The following is a 13,097-nucleotide window of genomic DNA, read 5'->3' on the forward strand; positions in this document are numbered from 1 at the left end:
TAAATCCTGAAGAGATAGATTAAAACTAATAATATCAGCATGCATTCATGGTTTAATAGATAGATGGATAGATGAAACGTAAATGTGTGGACATACATTGATATATACATGTGTCTATATCTTAGCTCTCTCTAATTGAGAAACTTTGAAGCACCACACTCCAAAAACAAAGAGCACACCTAGTGCCCAGACTTTATTTTCTAAATGCTATTTTCCACTAAAAAGACTTGAGGCTAAAACGGCTAATTCCAGGACCAGGGTAGGGAAAGTACAAGGTGACCTTATTCTATCTTATGCCAGAAAGGAAGAAGTCAAAAAGTGACTTGAGACACGTCAAGAGAATACATAAACCACCTTCAAGGGGCTTCCATTAGCTAAACTGGGAACAGCTTGAACATCAAAATAAATGATAGTAAAGAATTAAGACCCATATTAATCACCAGTACTATAAATAAATAAATGAATTGAAAGTTTCATAAGAAATGGGCTATTTGCAAAGTCTCAAAGAACTTCCTTACAAAGTACTTAACTAATTACCAAAGGAGGAAAAATTTTAAAAAACTAAATAGTTGAGAATCCTGAAAGACACATTCTTAATCAAGTGACCATTAGTAATGGGACAAATCAAAATTGTGTGTCATCTGATAGGATTCACTAAGGAGAAAACAGCATTACCTTTGAGGTATTCCTGTCAAAATCTATTAATTCAGTCTTTTTCAACTGTACCACAGAACACACTATTTCCTCAACCCTCTCAAGAACAGTACATAATTAACACCATTCTAGATGTATTGAAAGAAGTTAATTCTTTCATACAATAGATGCCAATTGATGTTGGTATCTAACTCTCTCCAGTTGGAAAAGGCCCAGAGGTACATTCCATAAAATAACTGGTCAGTAATCTTTAAAATGTCAAGGTCACTAAAGACTAGAAAAGACCATTGCTGCTCTCAACTGAAAGACACTAAAGAAGTATTACAACTTTATGCAACAGGTGACTTTTAACTACAGCCTCCCATTCTAAAGGACAGTATTGAGACAAGTGGCAAACATGACTGGGATTTGAGGATTAGATAGTAATAACCCATGACTTGATTTTCACAGTTGTATTATGGCTATGTAGGCACATGTCCCTATTGGTAGAAAATACCTAGTAAAGTATTCAGGAGTGGTAGAGTATCATACTGGCAAATTACTTTCAAATGGTTCTGGGGGGAAATAATGGTTGTGTACTATGCCTGCAAGTTTTTTTTCTTTTTTTTTTTTAATATGAAATTTATTGTCAAATTGGTTTCCATACAACACTCAATGCTCATCCCAACAGGTGCCCTCCTCAATGCCCATCATTTACTTTCCCCTCCCTCCCACCCCCCCCATCAACCCTCAGTTTATTCATTTCTTGTTTCAAAATTTTAAAAATCAAAAAAATTAAAAATGAACAAAAATAAAACTGAACAAAAGTAAATTCATCATCATCTTCACTCCTCCGCACGTTCCTCATCTCAGCGAATGACTCCACCATTCAGTCAGCAAGTTGCCTAATCCAGAAATCCAGGGTCATCCTTGACTTCCCTTCCCTTCACTAATATACACCCAATTAATGTGTCTCCCTCTGAACCCAGATCTAATCATGCACCAAGTTCTGGTGATTCTACATCCTAAATATCTCTTGAACTTAATCCATTTCCCTTTAGTCTCTCTAATACTATGGAATTCTGGCCACCATCCTACTCTACTGTATTACCTAAACAGCCTCTTAAAATAATCTACAAGCCTCCTCCAATCTATTTTCCAAGATCAGAGTTATTCTAAAACATAAATCTGTTCATGTTATTCCTCTTACAAAACTCTTCAATATTCCTTATTGCTTCTAGAATGAAAACCAAACTCCTTATACTGCCATATATTTTGGTTTGCCCAGAATGATTTTTATTTCTATTGTACAAATACGGTTATTATTGGCCTCTCTTGCACTCTCAGTAGCGTCTCAACTAGGACAATGAATCATATGTTCTGGAAAGCTATAAGGTTCTGACAGTTTGGTCTCTGTTTACTTCTCTAGATTGATCCTGACTTCTCTCTCATTTCTAGTAAATCTCAACTCTTTTGGGAAGGCTCTACCTGAGCACTGGATCAGGATTCAGTACCTTTGCTAGACTTTTCCTAATACTATGCAAGTCCTGTTAGCAACATATATCTATTGCATACATATCCTTATTTAACTATTTGCTTATATTTCTCCTTAAAGTGTAAATTCTGTAAAGGTAACTCTACCACTTGGGGGTGTGACCTTGAGCAAGTTACCAGATCTTTCTAAGCCTCAGTTTCCCCATCTTTAAAATGAGGATAATTGCATTATTATGATCAAATGATATAAAGCATGTAAAGGCTTAGCCCACCATACTCACCATTTTATGTTTTAAGAATTATGTAAATAGTCAAAAGCATTTTTTCCCTCTAGAGCTCCTTAAAATTGTTTTCTTTTCATAACCAATCTTTTGATTTTTTTATGTATCCTACTTATCACACAGATAAACTGTTTCTTCTTAACATAAATCTAACAAGTCTCTTCGTGATAGAGTTATTTCTCATTTTATTTATTTGCTTCTTTAAAAAAATGTATGTTCTGGGGTGCCTGGGTGGCTCAGTTGGTTAAGCGTCTGACTCTTGGTTTCAGCTCAGGTCATGATCTCACAGTTTCATGAGTTCAAGCCCTAAATCAGGTTCTGTGCTGGCAGTGCAGAGCCAGCTTGGGATTCTCTCTCTCCCTTTCTCTCTCTGCCCCTTCCACACTCATGCTGTCTCTGTCTCTCTCTCATAATAAATAAATAAACTTAAAAAAAGAAAAGGTATGTTCTAACAGAAAGTTATCTTGTGAGAAATGAGATAACACCAGAATCTATTAGCACTGCTCAGGCATGGAATATTTCTTTCCTCTCTCTCCTAGTGAGTAAGCACATTTAAATCCTCACAGGAAACTGAACACATACACTGTATGGTATAGTATTATAAGAAAATATGCTTTTGAAATATTATAAAACAATGAAGGCCAAATACATAAATTTGTAGAAAACAGTGTTTCTATCATTTTAATAGTTGTTTCTTAATAACTAAACAATTTTGGGGAGAAAAAGCCATATTGTAAAAAAGTAACAATTCAATTAATTAATGGGCCCTACATTGACAGATTGAACATTGTATACCATACATTTAAAGCTCTTTTGAGTCCCATAATTGATATTGTGTTTCTTTTATAAATTTTAAACTAAAAGTTCTGGCTGCCAGAGATGAAAATTTAAAATTAATTACATAATTGTAATTTCTACTCACAGACCACACTCTTTCTCTAAATTTAACTATCATGTTGTACCTTTGTTAATTGTACAATTTTATCATTGATCTCCTTTGTTTAGTAAAATATGCAAGATAGCGGGGCACCTGGGTGGCTCAGTCAGTTAACTGTACACCTCTTGGCTTCAGCTCAGGTCATGATCTCACGGTTTGTGGGTTCGAGCCCCACATCAACCCCAGAATCGGGCTCCGTACTGACACTACAGAGCCTGCTTGGGATTCTCTGTCTCCCTCTCTCTCTGCCCCTCTTCCACCTGCTTTCTCTGTCTTTCTCTCAAAATAAATAAAACTAAGTTTTAAAAAATATGCAAGATAATACATTAAACACATCCTCAGAACTTTTCTTTCATTTATTAAAGGAAAATTAATTCACCATTCAGAAGTTAAATTTATACACATACATTTAATCCACAGCCATTTAAGAAACAAAACAATCAAGCAAAGGTGAGAAAAAGAGAAAGGCAAACCAAGAAACAGACTCTTCACCACAGAGAACACACTGATGGTTACCATGTGGGAGGTGGGTAGGGCGAGGAGTTAAATAGGTGATGCGGATTAAGGAGGGCATTTGTGATGAGTACATAACTTGTGTTATGTGGAAGTCTTGAATCACTGTAACATACACCTGAAACTAATATTACACTCTGTTAACTGACTGGTATTTGGATAAAAACTTTTCAAAAAATAATCCACAGCACTTACCATTGCTCATACTTTCTGCTCTCTTGTAAGAATCCAGAATGTTATATCTCATTTCCATTCATAAATCCACAAAGTTCTGTTTCTCCACAGCAAATATTGTAGTGTTTTCAATCTAAGTATTTCACTGTTCTTAAAAATAAAAAAAATTTTGAAAATATATGCAAAATAATTTTTAAATAATATATATTTTCATTTTTAATATTTTCATTTTTTTTTTAATGTTTATTTTTAAGACAGAGAGAGACAGAGCATGAATGGGGGAGGAGCAGAGAGAGAGAGGGAGACACAGAATCCGAAGCAGGCTCCAGGCTCTGAGCTGTCAGCATAGAGCCCGATGCGGGGCTCGAACTCACGGACCGCGAGATCATGACCTGAGCCAAAGTCAGACGCTTAACCGACTGAGCCACCCAGGTGCCCCAATATATTTTTTCAATGACCAGGTTTTCAAATACCTGACTGTCAAATTTACCAAACTTATAAATGAAAAGTGTTTGTCTTCAGAAATGTTTTTAGTGATTTTAATTTCTTGGGTTTTTTTTTAATTTTTTTTTTAACGTTTATTTATTTTTGAGACAGAGAGAGACAGAGCATGAACGGGGGAGGGTCAGAGAGAGGGAGACACAGAATCTGAAACAGGCTCCAGGCTCTGAGCTGTCAGCACAGAGCCTGACGCGGGGCTCGAACTCACGGACCGCGAGATCATGACTTGAGCCGAAGTCGGCCGCTTAACCGACTGAGCCACCCAGGCGCCCTGATTTTAATTTCTAAGATAGGTATCACCTACACATAATCTCAATACATATATAGCAAATAAAATATTACAAAATCAAGATCTTTGATTTCTATGACCTACTTGCAAATCTGTTCAAAATACTTCTATTAAATGGCAGATATGAAACTATATTAAAAATATAGATAAGCAAGTTTCATTTAAGTTTCCCAAATTCTTATAGTCAGGTATTTTGCTCTCTGCTATGGCACACAACAGCATTTTTCCTAAGCAATCAAAAGCAAGCTGGAAGATTCTTTGTTCATTAATTGTAAATAATGTATCCAATAAAAGTAGAAAAATGCTGAAAAGTGATATATGTATTTTAATATGATTATTACTTTAAAACCATAAAACTTTACTTTAATAAAGGCAGTAATCTTTACTTTAGTAAAGGCAGTTTACTTCAACTGGGATCGGACAATAAATACATCATGATGATGACCTTGAGGCAATCAGCACACACTTATAAAATGATGGTTTGACCTTATATCTTATTTTCTTTTAATTTTTAATTTTTTTTTAATGTTTATCTATTTTGAGACAGAGACACAGAGTGCGAGTGGGGGAGGGGCAGAGAGAGAGGGAGATACAGAATCCGAAGCGGGCTCCAGGCTCTGAGCCATCAGCACAGAGCTCAAACTCATGAGCTGTGAGATCATGACCTGAGCCAAAGTCGAACGCTCAACCGACCGAGCCACCCAGCTGCCCCTGAACTTATATCTTATTTTTAATTCATCAGCCTCATGTGGTTTCATGTGGGTATCTAGAAAAACTTCCCATAAGATTCGACAATCTTTCAATGGAAAATTGCTTAAAGATAACATTCCTTTATCAACTTACCACATGTCAGTACACAATTTATTAAGTGTGTATTATGTGCCAGGCACTATGCTAAGTACTGCAGACATAAAAATGATTAACACTTGAGCCCTAGATAAGAGTACCCCTGAGGGGCGCCTGGATGGCTGAGCCGATTAAGCCTCCGACTTCAGCTCAGGTCATGATCTCACAGTTCATGACTTCGAGTCCTGTATCAGGCTCTGTGCTGACAGCTCAGAGCCTGGAGCCTGCTTCGGATTTGTCTCCCTCTCTCTCTGCCCTCCTCCACTCACACTTTCCCTCTCTATCTCTCTCTCTCTCTCTCTCTGTCTCTCTCTCTTAGAAATAAAGAAGCATTAAGAAAAAAAAACTTAAAAAAAAGTGAGGGCATGGAAGACACAGTAAAATAAACCACACAAAATATTGTTAAGAAACAAAGTTTTCAAAAGGTGTTGTGAGGGGCGCCTGAGTGCCTCAATAGGTTAAGCGTCAGACTTCAGCTCAGGTCATGATCTCACGGTTCATGAGTTTGAGCCCCATGTCGGGCTCTGGGCTGACAGCTTAGAGCCTGGAGCCCACTTCAGATTCTGTGTCTCTCTCTCTCTCTGCCCCTCCGCTGCTTGCACTCTGTTTCTTGCATTGTCTCAAAAATAAGCATTAAAAGGTGTTGTGAACAAAGAAGAGGAACATATAATCCAAACTAGGGAGGAGAGGATGGTTACAGAAGCCTTCTTGGAGGTTTACTGATAAATAAGTCTACTGCCTGGCTTTCAGCATGGCCTACTGATTAAGAGAATTGATTCAAATCCTAGTACCATCTGTTACTAGTTGTGGGAGTATGGACAAGTTACTTCATTATTCCAAGCTGGTTTCCTTGTTTATAGGATGGATACAATAGTATTTACCTCATAGTGCTGTTAAGAGGACCAGATAAGATAATGAGCAGAAAGCACAGTGGCTGCCATAAAATATGCTAGTATTCTGATTGTTTTAACGGTGATCTCTTTCTCTCTCTCACACACACCCCTCACCTAGCAAACAAGCTGGTGGTTTCTGGAATTCCTGGCCAATGTATGTATGTCCTATATACCTCTAAAAGAAAAACTTGTTTCATCCCACCTAGCCTGCCCCCCTGCCCCATTTTCAGTTATCAGACAGGCTTCCTGATCCCATGAAAAGTCTCCCTGACTTTCTTTAGTCATGCCTGTGCCATGTCCACTCTTTGAATGTGAGCCTGACCACTGAGAAATGTCTTGAGAAGACCGTAACTCTCCTGTCATCCTTCTCTGTCTCCATATCCTCCCAGAGACAGATCTCTTGCCCTTCACCCTCACACTACTCTCTGAAGATTTGGTGATTTTTTGGTGATTTTTCAAGAGTTCACTTACCAATGTTTTGGTGATTTTTCAAGAGTTCACTTAATTGGCTTTGTCCTCTTAACTATTGGCCGCTGCTGTCTCCAAGCCAGCAACCAACACTTCATTTCATTTAGAGTGATCACTGCAGAGACAGAAAAAAATAATGTGATTAGAATACAAAAACATTGAAGTTCATGACAATGAGAAAGGCTTGTGCTAGAAACAGTAAGAGAATGACCATTTGTTCTTCTCACCTTATCCTTTTTAGGATCATGACTCTATTTGACAATCATTCCCCTGCCATTGGCCACTTATTTATCAAGCGACTCTTTCTAAAAGGTTCTTCTCTCCTTCCTCTTCATTTGCAGAAAAGCCTAAGGGGAGAGGTCAGGCTAAGTTCAGTATCTTCTTATACGTTTATCTTTCTAGAGCTTCTACCAAGTTTCACCAAAACAGATTGAAATAATATCAAAAGACAAAAATAAATGAAAAATTAGAGTTAAAAGGCTTCTCCCACTCAAGGGGCCCATTGGCAGAAATAAAGTATTCCTTATCTGTAAGAGTGTAAAAGATGATTTGGACATTAAAATTAGTAGGTAAAATTCAATCTACTCTAGCTTCCTAATTTTGTCTTTAACCCGTATGTTACAAAATTATTTTGACTTTACTAAAACATTACTCCCACTTTCTAAAGACAAAGATACACTATATTATTTCAACTTGTAAATTACTCACTTATTTTTTTTTTTTAATTTGAGAGAGAGAGAGAGCATGAGAGCAGGAGCAGAGGAGCGGTTCAGAGAGAGAGAATCCCAAGCAGGCTCCACGCTAAGCATGGAGCTTCACACAGGGCTCAATCCAACTACCCTGGGATCATGACCTGAGCCACCCAGGTGCCCCAATTTGTAGATTATTAATGATTTAATTCTGCTCCTCACTTCAGATGCTTTGTGCATCTTCACAACAGCATGTGTACCCCATATCCACAAAACTCTTCAAAGAGTTTTGAAGAGTTATATGTTTCAAAGAGATATATGTTTCAAAGTCTAAAATATTAAAGCATTAAGGTCCTACCAGATTCTCCACAGCAAAATAATTGGAAATTCATACGCTCTACAAAAACCAATTATCAACTGACTATATCAATTACATATCAATTTTATATCAATTTGGGGCAGAAAATTTCAGTTGCCTCAAGTTTCCACTGAAATGCATTGATTTAAGTAGCTTATTCATAAACTAAAAGAAAAATGTTCATGTTACAAAAACAAAAAATATAAAACCAATTCCTGATTAAGCCACATGTGAATTTACTAAGTCACAGATTAAATGTGTGATTTCAAAGCTTAGCTATCATGTAACTTGTTTCCTGACTCTGAAACAAAAGATCATTTGAAACACTTAGAGTTCTGGATGCAGCAAACTTTTAAACTGCCTTTCCTCCTTACAGCATTTCTCAACAAACTCTTCCTCCATCATGGCTACTTCTTCAATGGGATAACAAGTAAAATTCCTCAACAACAGAAAAAATAGTAACAGGAAAACTAAGCTGATTCAAATGAATGAGAAGAAATAATTTTTTTTACAGTTTTTAAGTATGATAACATAATAATAAACAACAATAAATAAAACTAACCTTACATAACAGACCCTTGGAAAATGCTTCCATTAAACAGTATTGAAAAAATAGTGACAGTAAATAATAAGTTTCGGGTTGTAAAAATCATCAATAATAAGGATCCTCTTCATCAACAGAAAAAAAATGTAGATGACTGGAAAGGCAATATTCTCTAAGTGAGATATCGAATATGAAATTCCATTTAGCAAAATATGAATTTCAGGTAAAAAAAAACTGAGAACTTGTTGCATTCACTTATACTTTCCACTAAAACTCAGTAATCATCAGAAAATGTTAGCTATTATAATTAGATTTTGTTTACATTCATTACATAAAGTTGTGCCAGGTCAAAAGTCATAAAATAGTTCAAAAAAGAAACTTAGCATTTCTGATTCTCCCCATAGGCCCGATGCCACTCAAGCCTACATGAATAAACTTTACCAAGTCATCTAATTTAGCAGGACCTAAGTGTTACAAATTCATTCAAGAGATTTTCCCTTGGAGCCACTAATCAAATCTGTTGTCAGAGAATTTTAATTGATATGAATCATTGTCTTTACTTCACCAGCAATGCAATAATGCTTATTATTAATAATTCTTTATTAGTTGTTTATCTAGATGGAAATGTAACAAAATGTTAACAGTGGTATATCTGGGTGGATAGAATTATGGATGACTTTACTGTAAATTAAAAAATCAAGGGGTACCTGGGTGGCTCAGTTGGTTAAGCACTGGATTCCTGATTTTGGTTCAGGTCAAGGTCTCATGGCTAGTGAGATAGAGCCCTGAGTTAGGCTTTGTGCTGATAGTGCAGAGCCTGCATAGCACAGAGCCTGCTTGGGGTTCTCTCTCTCTTCCTGTGCCCCTACCCAGCTCATGCTCGCTCTCTCTCTTTCCCTCTCTCTCTAAATAAATAAAATAACCTTTAAAAAAAACATACTTTAAAAAAAAAAGACATCAAAAATAAAAGATCAACTGGTGTTCACATAACACATACTACATCTTAATGAGGAGGGAGAACAGAAATAGAAATTTGGAACTGAAATTTATGATGAAATTCAGAATACATTTGAATGTCTATTAAGTATGAAGAACATAAATACACCATCTAATTCACTATCAAATATAAAAAAACTCACTTATTTTGCTAATAACATAGCAAATCTTGCCTCCAGTCTTTGCACCAAAGTCATTGTATTTTGAGGATGTTAAAGAGTTAAGTCAGATTCACAAAATCCTGAAATATGAAATTGAAACAAAAAGAAAACAAAAACCAAACACCCTTAGTTCTACACTACGTAAGACAATCAAGTGTTAGTTGAAATAAGGATTAAACATGGATTTCATTTTTTTTTTTTTTTTTTTTAAGAATAGGTCTGGCTCCTGGTGTGGTTTTTCTTACAATCATACATGAAAACTTTCTGTTGAGATGGCTTGGTGTTTTTTTAATAATATTGAGCACTATGACATATTATGTAAAAATCTCCAGACTTGGCAGTAATTTTTACTTACCACATGAATACAAAATATCTTGATAGTGATCATCATTTGTCAGTTTTAGATAGAGTTCTTGAGCTTGAGTTTAATCCTTTGTACAGTAAGGTGGAACAGCCATCGAATTTAAAATCCAAGGAACAAATACCATAAAGAGGGATTTCTACTTAAGCTCTGAAGAAGTTGTAAAAAGGGAAGGGGGAGCTAGTTATTCTGCCTACTTGGAATTTTATTCAGTTGTGCCCAACTGAGTCTAGTAGAGGGGTTAGAAGAAGGGAAAGGAGTTAACAGCAGTGAGATGTTGTTCTGGGCACAGAAAACGGCATGCAACTGCACACTGGCAACAGCGAGACAGGCTAACAAAGGGGACAGAAGATGCACTTGACAGGAGTATAGAGAGTCAGCAGAGGAGTAGGAGGAGAAGGCATAGGAGACGTAGGCTGGAGTGCAGTAGGAAAGAGCCTTAGTGGTAAAGATGAATAGCTTAAACTTAATGCAAAATACAATAAGGGCCCAGTAAGACAAGTCCAGAAGACCAAGAAAACACCTAAAGTACTTTTCAAGTTATCTCAAAGGCAGAGTTTTAGACAAGGAGTTTTGAAAAGGGGAGGTTACAAAAGCCACAAGAGAAAACATTTAGTCCAAAATTTAGTCAAAGTGTTTTTTTTTTCCTTTTAGACACAAAAACAAAGGGACATCTGGCTGGCTCAGTTGGAAGAGCATGAGACTCTTGATCTCTGGTTGTGAGTTTGAGCCCCATACTGGATGTAGATATTACTCACATAAATAAATTTTTAAAAAACTGAAAACACAAACAGGAATTTAAAGGTGCCAGGGTTGTTTGTTGTTTGTTTGTTTCTGGTGTTTCCAGAGTTTGAACAAATAGGAGGAAGTAAACAAAATGAAGCAAGTAAAGCAAGTAAACTCAAGTTTAGACACTTAAATAGTTACATGACCAAATCCAAATCAAAGAAAGGTGATAATTAGGATAAATGAGCAGAATCTTAAGTAAAAGTGACAGGGGATAAGAATTTCCTGGCAACTTGTCAATTAGTTTAAGAGGTGTTTAGGAAGTGTTTATGAAGACACAGAGAGAAAATAAAGAGAAATAGCAAAGTAAGTAATAAAGACAGTAATTTACAATATCCTAAAAGCTTCTAAGAGAAGTAATAATGCCCTATAGCCCCATGAATGAATCATTTAATGTGGTAAAACAATTTTCGAAACTACAAGTAAATCTCTTAGGGTTCTTTCTGATTAAATGCAATTCTAGTTCATTTAAAAAACTGATTCTTATTTTTTCAGATAGAAGTTATATTACGACAAGAAAATTTTTACTTAAACTTCTGAACAATTTAGCCATTGTTCACGAGCCCTGAGGTGTTTAAAACAAATTTAGTAATGAAGTCCTCATTGTGTACTGCACTTTTAAATCCATTTCTTGCCCAATGTCATTTGAATGCTTCACAAGTATCATTTGACCCTAAAGCTGAGAAGCTGACATTTTAGCAAATTCACCATTTTACCACTAGGTGGCAAAAAAACCCAAGTAGTATCTGTTACCAAAGCTAGTACAAAATTCCAACTACTTGAACAACCAGAATGAATTTCCACCAGGTGTCAACCAAGAGGGAAAAAAAAAAGAAAAAAGGCTGTTTCCCACTCAGATACACAAATTCAGTTTTAAGCATAGCCATCTAAACTTTATTAGAGATAAATGGCCTGCCCATTAACTCTCCAAATAATTTGCATATTTATATATAATGCTGAAGCCAAGATAACTACCTTGTCAACTAAAATCCAACGAAATTGTTTCTTCCCCAAAAAGCAAGAAAACAGTAAACCAATGAGAGCGGTCAAAAATCTTCCAGTGTATTTAATTATGAATATATAGTTCCAGATTCCTATTTTTCCATCTACATTTCTCTTAGAAGCAGCTCTGTTGATTGCAAAAATCTAGAAAAGTTTATGCTGTTATGCTTTGAATCCCAGTGTGAGTTTATGAAAACATTGCCATTTGTTACCAAAATGTTCACAATATAAATTTACTTGTCTTTGATTAAGAGGATTACAATGTTGAACAGTCTAAGACCGTTGGACTTATAAAAATTAATATTAGAACTTTACAAAATTAAGCTCTATTTATATACCACATCATGCTTTTTAAAAACCATCTTACAGGCTTCACTAATTTCTAACAAAGATTTTCGATTCTGTTGTGAACATGAGGTCAGTTAAAACACTATGTCATGTTGCCTCTTATAAAGTGGTACTTTTTAAGGCCAAACTCTATTTTTAATCCTCTGGACACAGGAGTTGTAATCATGTCATACCCTGCAAATCTAGCTGTAGGTGGTGTCTTTAAAAAGCCTCTTTTCTTCCTTCTAGGAAGTGGTCAGGCCTTTTCCCCCCTGGCGTCATCATGCAAACAACTTGGTTGCTTTTCGTTTCTATCTAATTAAGAGATGGAAGAAAAAGCAGTCGAGGAGTAAGCAAAACCTATTGATTAAAAAAAGAAGAAGAAGAAAAAAAAAAACTATTGATCATAGTTGCCTCTCTTTCTTGCTCCTTCTGGTCTTCTCTTGTAAGGCTCCTTTGGCCTCGACTGAGCTCCCTTCCACTCTGCCTACAACGCACTGGTCTTTTAAATAATCCAAGCCAAGAATGCTCTTGTCTACGAACATTGTTTCTTGTCTAGTTTTTATTACGTTTTTTTTTGAAATTCGTTAGATTATGCTCGGCAACCAGCCGCTTGCCCAACCGGTTTCTCCCCTTCCCCCATCTTTCTTCACACATCACTTTTTCCTCCTTCCATCCAAGTAGTGGGCAAAACCCTGCAGCGCCGGTAACGCTCGCTTCGGTCTGGTCACTCAGCAGTTTATCCCTACTTGGTTTTGCAAACATCTCCCCACCCGGCGCTTGTCCCCCAGTGCCCCACTCTTTCATTATCTATTAGAGTGTGCTCGGTAAGGGGCTCCAGATA

General features: G+C 36.4%; 1 long non-coding RNA gene across 4 annotated transcripts in view; it reads right to left on the minus strand.

Moving 5' to 3' along the window:
- Nucleotides 1-12,435, minus strand: part of LOC131510220 (uncharacterized) — an 81,260-nt gene extending 68,825 nt beyond the window's left edge. For all 4 annotated transcript variants that reach the window (XR_009260948.1, XR_009260945.1, XR_009260947.1 and 1 more), the window contains exons 1-4: nt 10,133-12,435; nt 7,257-7,376; nt 7,033-7,144; nt 4,054-4,182 (exon numbers count right to left, since the gene is read on the minus strand). This is a non-coding gene — a long non-coding RNA (uncharacterized LOC131510220). The remainder of the gene's footprint in view (nt 1-4,053; nt 4,183-7,032; nt 7,145-7,256; nt 7,377-10,132) is intronic.
- Between the last annotated feature and the right edge of the window lie 662 nt (nt 12,436-13,097).

This window comes from Neofelis nebulosa, chromosome 1, assembly GCF_028018385.1.
Source record: "Neofelis nebulosa isolate mNeoNeb1 chromosome 1, mNeoNeb1.pri, whole genome shotgun sequence".
In the NCBI taxonomy this organism is placed as follows: Eukaryota; Metazoa; Chordata; class Mammalia; order Carnivora; family Felidae; genus Neofelis; species Neofelis nebulosa.